The sequence below is a fragment of the Populus trichocarpa genome, chromosome 5, assembly GCF_000002775.5.
Source record: "Populus trichocarpa isolate Nisqually-1 chromosome 5, P.trichocarpa_v4.1, whole genome shotgun sequence".
Lineage (NCBI taxonomy): Eukaryota > Viridiplantae > Streptophyta > Magnoliopsida > Malpighiales > Salicaceae > Populus > Populus trichocarpa.
Genome location: NC_037289.2, coordinates 130558 through 143430, shown reverse-complemented (window position 1 = coordinate 143430; position 12873 = coordinate 130558). Strand labels below are relative to the sequence as shown.

General features: G+C 32.1%; 1 long non-coding RNA gene across 1 annotated transcript; it reads right to left on the bottom strand.

The window, feature by feature from the left end:
- Positions 1 to 9485: 9485 nt before the first annotated feature.
- LOC127905300 (uncharacterized) lies at positions 9486 to 10909 on the bottom strand. Its single transcript, XR_008059190.1, has 2 exons — positions 10293 to 10909; positions 9486 to 10123 (listed from the first exon to the last, which is right to left on the bottom strand). It is a non-coding gene; the product is annotated as an uncharacterized LOC127905300 (long non-coding RNA).
- Positions 10910 to 12873: the final 1964 nt, after the last annotated feature.

The following is a 12873-nucleotide window of genomic DNA, read 5'->3' as shown; positions in this document are numbered from 1 at the left end:
ATCATTCACTTTGCATGACCACCTCAACTATTTGGATACAATTTCACGCAATTGCCTTTATAAATAATTTAATATACACTCAATTTAATTTTCGATAGAGTTCCTCTTATACTTGGATCGTACCAAGTTATAAACATCTTCATTTACCACAATCATGATCTAATCATTTTAAACCTTGTTCCATATCAACACAGCTCAAGAATGGTATACAATCAGTTTAACATCTATAATTTACAATATTTATATTTATATCAAAATGTATTACTATATAAATCAGCTTGTAAACTCTGATGTGAGAGGAACCTGACAATTAAATTATTTTGTTATATTAAAGCGTAATACAACCATTTGAGAAATAAAATTTATCCATGCATATACTTTACCTTATAAGTTAGGTTCAACACCTTGGCAATTAAACAACAAATGTTACTAGCCATTACTGGGCACTGACCCCATTGCTTAGTAACTAGTTTCACTGTACATTACTGGGCACTAGCCTTAATATTGGAAAACTAGTTCCACACATAATAATATTGAAATAGAAACATACCATATAATTTTTTAAAAAAATATAGTTACTTGACTTAATAAGTTTGTTAACTAAAAGTATTAAGGTATCAAGCACCTACCCCACAACAGTATCCATTCACCTGCCGACTGTCTCACATATCAATTATTTTAGGGTTCTCATCATCTATATTTTCCCGAAAAAAATTTATGTTGTTGCGGTCAATAACAATTCTCACACACAAATTCCATCATTACAATCAAAATTAATACATACAAGGTTTTCTCGTTGTTGCGGTAAATCACATCTCATAACATACTATAAATTCTCGTATATGCGATTAATTACGAATTACATATCAATTTTTACCTCGAAGGCACAAGCCTTCAATTAACAATAACAATAATAATACATGGTTCACTTTCATTACCATTGCAATCATGTATAAATAACTAAAAGGAAGAAAAGGTCAATCTCTTACCTTAACTCCTACTATCTAAGTTCCTGAGAAATCAAATCTCATCTCGTAGGCTTTTCTTACAAACTCCACATAACAATCACTATTACTCACACATTCCAATTTGGATTTTCTCTATATCACCATTCCATACAACACACCCTAAACACAAATTCACAACCAAATTACATTATGCATTTCTATATAATTCCTTTATCCTCTACATATATCCATTCCAATGACTACCTCATCACTCGTACATACAATTTTCTTGACATTCATCACAATATGTTTTTATATATAATCTTAACATGCCTTTTATTTAACAAATCCTTTAGATTTAATAACTCACATTTATATCCAAGGCCATAAATATTCCAAAAACACAATCCCTACGTATGATTCTTTTATTTTATCATGATTTTTTTATACATCACGTTATGACACACACACATCATCATTTTGCATAATTTACAATAATTTTTTTATTTGGCCGGATTATATGGATATATATCCATGAGTTAATTTTATTTCTTTGTTTAGAAAAAAAATCTATTTATCATGTTTGTTCACATGGTAATTAGCCTTTTAAACAAGCAATTATAAACAATTAAACTGAATATCTTAAGCAATTCTTCTTTTATTTTCTAAGCTCATTGCTATACTCATTTTATTCTATCTTTTTAGAACAATTTCAAGCAAATGATTATAAATGACAAATCTTGGTTGGTTTGATTTAACCAAACCAAAACACTATTACACTTCAATTATATTATTTAAACACAATTTCTCAATTCTCCCAAAATCCTTCGAGAACCCTAATTTACAATATTTGAAAATTCAATATTAAAACTTACTAAAATAAAATCAAAGTAAATTAGGTGGCTTTAGCAACCTTTTCATGTTATGTTGATGTCAATTACACTCCTCCAAACCAATTTTTCCACCTCTAATCTTTATTTTCTTTCAATTTTTCACTCCCGCCCCCTCTCTAGATGATTTTTTAGGTTTAATGTTAGGTGTTTAGGGTTTTAATCTCTCATTTTACTCATAAAAACACTTATGAAAATATATCAACAAGAAAAGAAGAAGATAATGATAGTGGGCCTTCCCCCCTTCCTTTCGTCTGCACTATTGTTTATATAGGTGGAAGAATAATAAATTTAGCCAAAATAACAATAATACCCTTAATGAGTCCATATGTTATTTTAAAGGTATTTTACTTGATTGTCAGTGTCTTTGTAAGGTCTTTCTAAACTCTAATTGATTGAAATTGTAACCCAAGCTAGATCCACATGTCAGAAGGTTACTCGTAAAATTTCATCCTAATCCAACCGTTGGATTAAGAGTTATGCTTGATTGTGTAAAACTGGACGGTACTGGAATTACAGCCCAAATCTGATTTCAAGCCCAACTTCAAACATGTCGTTCTTTCTCATCTGAATGAATTAACAAGCCTACCATATATCGTTGAAAAGATACATATATCTATTTTTCATCCCAAGTAGAACCAAAATGAAACTCCCTCTAAAGCTCAAGATATAGACCGAATAGTAGCCAAAGGTCCAGTGTGACAAATTTGTCTCTTTTTAACATGAACCTCTGAACTTAGCCCATTAACTCTTTCTTTGATCCTCTTTCATTTAGACCTTATACTAGCCCCCCCCTCTCATTTTCCCATCTTTTTTTCATTTCATATTTTTTCCCTTCCTCGTTGAAATCTTATTATCTTCGGTCCTACGTTTACGTGGGGGTTTATATTATAAATACTCTCTAAATCACCTAGGTAAAGATGTTCACAATTACTCTCCTTTAAGTATTCATACTTTAATTCTCAGAGCATTTATCATTATATTCTTGGAATTTAAAGCTTATTATCTTATTTATTGCAATTCTTTACTAAAAAGTCATTGACATACCATTTGAGGGTCCTTAAACTCCACCAAAAGTGATTGTTTTGCGGGTATTGAGCTTTCTACCACCAATCATTTATTTATTGAGCTTCAGAGAAGAGAATATTGACCTATTTGTGATTAATCACTATTCAAATATCAAATAACCGTATTCCTAAGCATATTGAATTTTAGAACATGATCACTTATGTTTGGAACGACCATACAAGGTTGTGACCAAATTATTCTCCACTAAACATATGTTGCACGTACGTTTTATAAAATCTGTCACGCGGCTTGTAACTTGATGCTTTTGTTTTAGCATAAAAATAAACAAGATTTTGCCTACATGAATTGCATTTGATGCATTAACTCGTAACATCAATTTCAGGATGGAAGCTAAGACAAGTATTTGGGCTTGAAAAAAGACACTTCTATAAAGAACCCCTTGTATAAAGGGAAGAAGTATGTACTTAGCTTCAAAATATCTTCCACGGATCAAGATGCTTATGCGTGGAACATCGGAGCGGCTTTCATGCTAGATAAGGTAGGGAGGAAAGGAAGAGCTAGCGAAATGGGCCAAAATAAATGTAGCTGATCATCATATCAATGCAATGAAAGTTTCTGGGGGAAAGCTTCGGCTAAAAGTTCCAAAATATGCTGGAGATACCGAATTAACTCCTATTTCGGATTGTATGAATTGTGGAATGGAAGGGAGATTTGCTAATTCACCAGGCTGTCTCTACTTGAAACAAGGAGGACAATTTTCCATGCCTTTGCCCTCACCCGTGCATCAGGGATTACCCGTGTCCTATACACCTCTTCCTCATCAACACGAAAACAATGTCTTGTATATATTCAAGCTTATTTGGGCCATCCAAAATAGTCGGCAATGCATTGGCTGACAAAACACTCGATGGAATCATCAAACGCTTTAGTGCAGGGAAGTTTTCTGCAATCAAAGAAGCAGTGCGAGGGGCCGCGGCGTATGTACCCGAAAAGGGTTTGGCAGTCAACCTTGACATTCCACAGTCTGTTGGTTTTTTAATTAGCTTCATCGTCAAGACAACTTGATTTGGGCAATCAAAGAGGTGTGAAGAGTTAATTATGGCATAGGCTATATGTGCTGCAGTGCTTAATTAAGATGTTTGAAGTCTACAATCAATTAGTAACATGGTGGGTTAGTAGAAATTAACCAGATATATGCCTTGGCATATCAAAACATTTCCATACTTATTAGAGTACTTCATTCAGTAGTGCTAAGGAAGGGAATAAGAAGAGACAAAGAATCATTGTGTATTTAAAGCAAGTTTATTTCTTTCTACTAAATTTATCTGCTGAAACATAAATATGCAAGCTCCTAAATGCAGGTTAAGTTTGTATGAAGAGAACTCAGCCTTGTAGTGGTTTTAACAGATGGATGGGATAAAACTGGAAGCCCCCAATGAGTGGAGAAGATAATGTTGGGATACAGAGTCAGATCATCCATCATCTTGATTCTATCAATAACATGGGCATACACTTTTGCAATCCTGCTGTTTGGGCTCGGCATTAGGATCACAGACAATGCCTTGAAAGTGAGTTTCCTGGAGCGGGATAATCGAAGACCCTTTACCCCTCCATTCATTTTCTTCACCCAAAAACGCCATCGTCTAGGCCTTGCCATTAATTTTTCATGATATTGATCACCGCCATTAATAAGCTTCTCGTAGCGGAACCTCGAGGGGATTACAGCATTAGCTTGGAAACCCATCTGCAGCATTAACAAGAACTACAGGTTAAAGGACTGGAATAACAGGAGCTAGGTCAGAAGTAGGACTACGTCGACTGGAGCTGGTGCCTTGTTCAAGCAACAAATTAATACTTGCATGTGTGTGTAAGGAGGCAGAGCATTTAGAGGGTGAATTGGAAGGAAGTGTGCATTGAATGTATCTAAGAGTAGTTAGATACATGCGGAATCTGATCAATTTAATTATAATGTTGCTTCAGATACATAGCACTAGAATGCAAATGCAGAAAGGTAAAGACTGCTTGCCTACCTTTTGATTCTTCAAGACACATGGCTAGCACTAGCTCCACATCTTAAGAAATGGACAACAAGAGGGACATAAACTAGTTGAGTGACTGTTAGAAACACACACACTGCAACTTTCTTTCTAGTCAGTGGTTGATGAGATCTGAGGCAGGCACTAGCTAGCAGGCATGCATGTGCAATGATTGATGCAAGCCCATGTTACTTGCTAGGATACAAATCAAATCCAATCATTTTATTAAAAGCAAAGGAATTTATTGGAAAGCTACAAGGTTGTTTATTCTTCACTTTGACAGAGATCAGAGTCCACATTCCACCATCAATCAAGTCAGCAACATCAACTGTCGGTCTAATTTGTACCTTGTCGAACAAAACAGCGGCGTGCTGTTGCTTGCTTCTTCTTTTTTCCTTTTCCTTGTGGACATTCATTTGCTCCAACTAGTTTTTTTAAAAATAAATAGCTAATGGACGGTTGTTATGTGAGTTGGTTTTTTTTTTTTTTCCTGTTATTTTAGAAAATAATACACTTACTGAAAATCTAACAAACAATAATTCTTTGTACAATGGCATAACATCTTCTAAAACAAATCTAATAATATTTGTTAAGAAATTGGTAAGGTTTTTATGTTAATCATATAACATGAAATTCTTCAATAATTAATATGTTTGTTTTTGTTTTTTACTTTTTTAATTTATGATTTCATCTTTTTGTGTGATTATTCTTTTAAGGTATATTTATATGTTTAACACACATCTTTTTTTAAAAAAAATAATATATATTTTAAAAAAATTAAATTTGTTATTTTGTGTTTTTGGGTGCTCATTTTTATGGCATTTTCATCATTCTTGATAAGATTTATTGTATTAATGGTAAAATTGAAAGGAAAAGGAAAAAGAAAAATAGTTCACATATTATATATCCACATAAGTTTACCAAAAATATTAAGTGAAATGGATTTATCATAGTAAGTAATTAATGTGTGTGCGTGCGGCGTGTGTATTATTTCAATACATATAAAAATATCTTAAAAGAAAAATCACACAAAAATATGAAATCCTAAATTAAAAAAGCAAAAAAAAACATATTAAATATTGAAGAATTTCATGTTGTATGATTAACATAATAAACCTTACCAATTTCTTAACAAATATTATTACATTTGTTATGCCATTGTACAAAGAATTATTGCTTGTTAGACATCCACAGTGGAATTGCTTATTTATACAATAATCTCATACTGTATCGAGTTTGGACTTGTAGGCCCGGAGAGATTGTATAGATGAGGCCCGTTTAATTAATGTTGCATAAAAATAAAATAGCCCAACTAATGCATTCTTCAGAGTTACAGCCCACCTTAATAAGGCTTTGTAGCCCATCCATATTTGTAAAGTCATAGTCCAATATTGGAGGAGGTTCCCTTTCAATACGGAGCCCATCACACCACATGAAATGGTAGCCCAACAACGTCACACGCTCTTCTTCTTTTTTTTTTTTTCTTTTTTACATGGGGTTTTAGATTTATTTAACAATAAAGAAATACTAACAAATTAATAATTAAGATATATAAGATACCTTATGCATGTGTCTTCCATTCTGTTCAGTCAGTGATAAACTAAATTTGCTCGACTTTCAGGAGCAAATTAAGCATACTACTTTGCTTGATTTGATAGTTAATTAATATTAAACAGTACGTGAGGCCACATGTGCACAAATTTGAGATCTCAAACACATTAATTCATAAAATTCTGTCATGCAAGCAGCTTGCAGCCATTTGATTATAAATGTTTTCCTTTTAAGGTCAAATAATAATTAAGTGCAATAGGTGGATCGGTGTGTAATGCAAGCAATGCATTTATTTAAACGTATATTAACGATCATATGTTGGGATCTGCTGTCGAAGATACCTTGCGTGCTTGCTATCTCTTAATGAATTCTTCTTCTTCTTCTTCTTAATTTTGATTCAAGAACTGACCGTCGAGCTACCCGACTATAAACCCTAAACTTAAATTACATTAAAAAAATTAAGCCGACTTCTAATTTAAGACAAATAAAAACCAAGTAAAGAGGGTTGAGAATCCAACAAAATTGATTCGCTTCATTGATTATTTAGGCTATGAAAATGATGTGGACCTTCCATAAATAATGAATTTGAGGGTTGATCAACCAGCTAGAATATTGTTGTCATGGTTATTTATATAAATGCAAGCAAGGGAGAAATTATTTTATGAGATAATAATATATTTCGAAGTAACTACCATTAATTCCTTTTACTCTTTCGTGTTATCTTTTATATATGTGACTGTTACCATATACTTTTGGAGCAATACAAAATTTCTTCAAATATAGTATTCTATGACTACCAAAAGTTGTGTTAATTGTGTTGTGGGTTGATAATAAATTAGTTATGGGTATAAGGATTTAATAAAAAATAATTTTGAGAGAAAATGAATTTTTGACAAATTACGTGGAGGGCTAATCAATCATGTAGATTATTCACTACTAGAAAAATAGTAGTAAATACAAACGAATATATCGATAAAAAAATTCCGTCAATAAATTACAGTGATATTTATAGACAAAAATATGTTTCCTTTGCTATTTTCATATATATACATTGACAATTTTTTTTTGCCAATGTATATCAAGAGAATTACAGTAAAAAGAAGGTATAAAAAACAAATGATATGTCATTATTACAGATGGCCTTACCAACACAATAAACCCATCCCTAATATCTATTGGTGATTTCGTTGATAGTTTTTAAATTATAACCTGGCAATCGACCCTTATCCACCCCCCATTTCCTCTATTTTTTTTCTATTCAATTTATTAAATATTATTTTTTAAAAATATTTTACTAAAATTACAAACGGTTTTATTGACGGATCAAGTCTATTGATATATTCCAAAGAGTTGAAAAATAATTACTAAAAATATCATTGCCACTGTTTAATCACCGACAGAATTAAACTATCGGTTATATTAAAAAAATCACTGATAGAATTACAAACGGTCTTTTTTGTTGATGAAATGTCATATTTACTGACGAGAACAAGAATCACCGAGGAAAGTTCTTTCAAAGAACAATAACCGTCTATAAGCCCGTCAATAAAAATCATGCCGAGTCTAACTATCGACAGAATATTTTGTCTATAAAACGTAAATTTATGGTAGTGATTGTTTTGTGCATTTATATATATATATAAAAAGTAACAATTTGAATCTATTTAAATATGCTTTTTAAAATTATAGTTTGCTTGAAAATATATTAAAGTTATTTTTAAAAAAATTATAACATTAAAACTATAAAAAAAAAAAATTAAAAAAGTAATATTAAAACAAATCATGCTTAAGTATGAATTATCCTGTCAGGCTACCCATTAAACTGTTTGATAATAAATCAGTAGGTAGAGGGGAAAAAAAAAAACACAAAATTCCGGTTGGGAGAAGTCAAAACCTTTGACAGCTTATAGATGTTGAATTGAATGTATTTCAAAAAGAGAATGAATTCAAAAAAAATTGAAGAATTTCATGCATGAATTTATAAGTTGGAAGCTTGAAGAAAGAAGCTTATCTGGTAGTGTTGTCGTTTGCAGCCATTGTTACAAAAAGTAGTCAAGTGGTAGCAGCAGCCAAAGAGGATCGGAACTAACACGATGGGAATTCCCGTGATATGTGAAAGAACAAGAGAAGGGTATCTAGATTAATTTAATATTTAAGACTGCAACGGCTAGCAACTGGGACAAGTCGCTGAGTCCTATGTCACATAATACGGTCCAGATAGATATATAAAAGGGCAAATGGAGACCCATTTTATATATATATAAAACTAATGCAAACTGCAGCGTGATAGTATTAAAGTGCAATTACTAAATCATGGTTTTAATTTGTTTCCAAAGTTGAACAGCTAGCTCCATGGCTGGCTAGCTTGTGTGAATGATAAAAGTAAAAGCAAGGAATCAATGGCTTTCTACACGTTGGCTTTCTTCCACTTTGTGTGGAATATTTGACTTTTTTTTTTAGAAGGCAAAGCCACTGCAATATATAGAATAGATGCTTCTCCTTCTGTTAGAATTCAAACTTGCTTGCGATAATATTAATTAGATGCTGCTTTCCCAAAGCTAAAATATTAGTAATTAAATATTTATATGGAATTGTGTGATGCATCTAAAATTCAGCCTAGTTAATCTAGGATTACACACTTTCATTACATAATATACATCTCTATGTTCAGTAGTCTTCGATTTCAAGAGAAGAAGACGAATTCATTACAATATTACTCTATAATTAAGACATGAAAGAATCCAGGCATAATTCTCTATGCGCGCAGCAGAGGTTTCGGTAACAAGATGAACACCATTTTCCACACACACGCAAATATATACAGTAAAGTGTTCCTCGATCGATTATATTTCAAGTTGCGGAACTTAATACATCAATCTTATCTTACACAGGAAAAAGGACTGCTTTTAGTTTTAGCATCTAGCATGCGCAGAAGAGCGAAATTAATTAACAACAGCACCAGATCATATATATATATATATATATATGTATGTATATATATATATGTATGTATATATATATGTATGTATGTATTACCAAAAATCAACTTAATTGAACATCAATATTGTAAAAAGGATTTTAGCCCTTCAATATTCCCAGGCTAGCTAGAGCCAGGCATAAAACACAGACTAGAGAAACTAGGAAGAAACAGTTTTTTCCCCTGAAGAATAATACTAGAAAAAGAAAAGAAAGAAAGAAAGAAAGAAACAGCCCAATATATATATTTATAGTCCTCCTACCAGAAAGTGCAGGTGGATGAGTTGTGATGATTATGGTTGATGAGGCGAAGAAATCTTCTTCTGCGGCGACAGTAGAATGCATAACGGAGTCTGGACCAAACCAACCTTCTAATTTTACGAGCAGATCTTAGTCTCAGCCACATCACTTTCTTCGCTCTTATCAAAGAACCCTTGATCCTTTCTGTTAGGGTTCTTTTCCTGCAGAACTGGTAGCTTCTAAGAAATAACTGTCTCTTCTCCATCATCACCACTGAGCTGCTGCTGCTGTAATGCTCTGAACTATTGCTATATCCTCCTAATAACTCATTCCAAGTACCGCTACTGCTGCTCCTCGACAGCGGAGTTGGCCCCAGATGATGGCTAGTGTTGTAGCTGTAGTTGCGGTTCATTACCAGAGCCATGATGATCACTCCTGCTAGCTAGCTAGCTACCTGGTTATGTGTGCATGAAATGGAAATTGATGGATAGAAAGAAAGAACTTTTCAAAAAAAAAAAGAGGACAGAAAGAAAGGAAGAAAAAGGTAGCTGGCTATCTATGATCTGATCTAAAATAAAACAGGTGAGAGATTTTAAAGCAGAGATAAATAAGCCAATACGTACAACATAAGAAGGGAGGGAGGGAGGAGGCGGAAGGGGAAGAGGCCAAGGGGTCTGTTTGGCTTGCGTTATAAGGGAATATAATAACTAAGTTGATGTTGCTTCTCCCTGTTGTGGAGTTTTGTGCGAGCAGTGCGCCGCCGCAGTAGGAAGGAGCTGGACCCAAGCCGGTCTTTTCCTTCCTTCTTTTATACTCTTCACACGTACGTTGGGCAGGAAATTTAGAAGGATAAAGATGGGCGGTCACGTACCTTTTGTGTTGTTCTTTCCCTTTTTCTTTTCTCTCCCAAATTAAAAGGTTGGGTTTATGATGCATGATGAATGTAGATGGCTGGTTAGGTTTGAAAAGTTTTTTGTGGATCGGTTTGGGTCAATCTATGCCTGCTGACCAGTTCAAGTAGTTCTTGAGGGGAAAAAATATAATTCCAATATTATAATCTACAATGAATCATGCCTGCTGTACAGTGTTTTCCCACGCTAAACAAATTCTATTAATTATAATACACACAGTGTGTTTCTGTTAATTAATATTAATTACTAGCGGTACTTTTTTTCATTAGTTCCTGTTGAAAAATATATTTTTTAAAAGTAAATTTCGGAAAAATAAATTATTTTCTGATGTTTGGTAATGTAATGGAAAATAAGTTGAAAAATATTTTCCAGTGTTTGGTTATATCATGAAAAATGAGCTGGCAAATAACTTATTAAGTTTTATTTTTTTCAAGTTTATTAAAATAATGATGAACAAATCTTACAAATTAAAAAGTTGAATAAGAATGAAATTGAAAAAAATATAATTTCATAAATTATTTCAAATAAAATAAATATTAATCAAAATAATAGAGATCAATTTTTTTAAAAAAAAATAAAAGATGAAGAAATTAAAATAATAATAATTAACATTTCATAAATTATTTAAAATAAAATAAGTAACAATTAAAAGAATGAGGATCAAATTTGATAGATAAAAAATTTCAATAAAAAAATGATAAGGGAAAAGCAAATAACAATTATAAAAATGAGGACCAAAGTTAATATAAAAATTAAATTTTAAAAGATGAGATTGAAAAATAAACATTCAAAACAAAATATATATAACAATCAAAAGTTTAAAGACCAAATTTAATATAATCAGTAAATAATACGACATTTCTAAATTTTTCAAAACTTTCAGAAAGTGTTTTTTGTCTAAATTTTCCAGGAAAACACTTTCCTGAAAACCAAACCAAATTTTTCTTTAACTGAAAAGTATTTTTTTGTTGATCAACTTTTTTAATGACAAACAAATATAATAAAATTTTAAAAATAATTTTTTAAAAACTACTTTTTAAGAAACAAATACTATCTCTTTTGTCAGCCCTTGGTAGCACATGGCTTTCTTTCAAGTCCAGTACCAAGATCATCATGCCATGATAATGAGCCTCAAATAATCACAAGATGTGTCAAGTAGAAGCGTTCAGTTCATGCATGCAAGGCAATTTCCGTGAAAAGGGCAAAAAAAAAAAAAAAAACTTTAGTCAGAATGCTTAGCTTTCTAAACTTTGACTCTGAAATATTACAGATCAAATAATCAGGACAGTTGTAACAAATGGCTACTAACATTAGCGCACAAAACCTGCCTTGCAAGTCTAAACATTCAGTAGGAAATTGTCTTATCTTGATTCTCTGGAAATCACCTGTTGTCAACATTTGATACCTACAATCAAGACCTTAAGCATGTACTTCTGAGTTTACCATGCATGGATGAAGTGCCTTTCACACCAAGACTACTTGTGTAGCAAATCTAAAATAATACTTGAAAAGAGAGAGAGATTCCAACAAAATAAGTAAATAAATTCGTAAAATAAATCATCTAACTTGCGAAAACAATATAATCAGAGACTTTCAACTTTTAACCATGGCAAATAAATAATTCAGCACAGAGAATTCAACGGACTCAAAAGTCAAATGTGCTTTCTCCTATTCTATGGTAGAGTCAAAACATTAATAATACCTAATTGGAACTGTGGAAAAACACTGTTGATATAGAGTGAAAACAATAGTGTAATGATAGTTTTGTCATGAGTTACTGAGAATATTTAGATATTTTCCGATTGTTAGTACTTGTTTTTTTTATTATCTAATTAAAATAAAACCATCTAAATATTATTTTTTACAAAAAAAAAAAAACCCTTGCACCTGCTAAAAGATCATTCGGGGGTGGGGTGGTTTTGCTTCACCCAGTAACATCATCAAGTGCAACAATTAGAATCATCAATTTACTTCCTTTGAATAACACAATTTAAACATCCATGAAAGAAATAACTATATTATTACTAAGATTATAATGACATCCCACGCAATTAGGAAAGACTTCCTGTCAAAGTAGAATTGTGGAAACCTGTTTCTTGTGACAAGGTCAAATTTATGGGACACAAAACCCTGCCATGGTAACCAAAATATGTAGATTCCAGCATCAAACTTCAAATCCTACAACCTTTTTCCAATTACTTGACAACAGCAAGAAAAGCTAAAAGTACCCTTTCTTAGTATGCCATGATGCAAATAGTTATGACGAGGATGGCAAACCGAAATGTAAAATAGC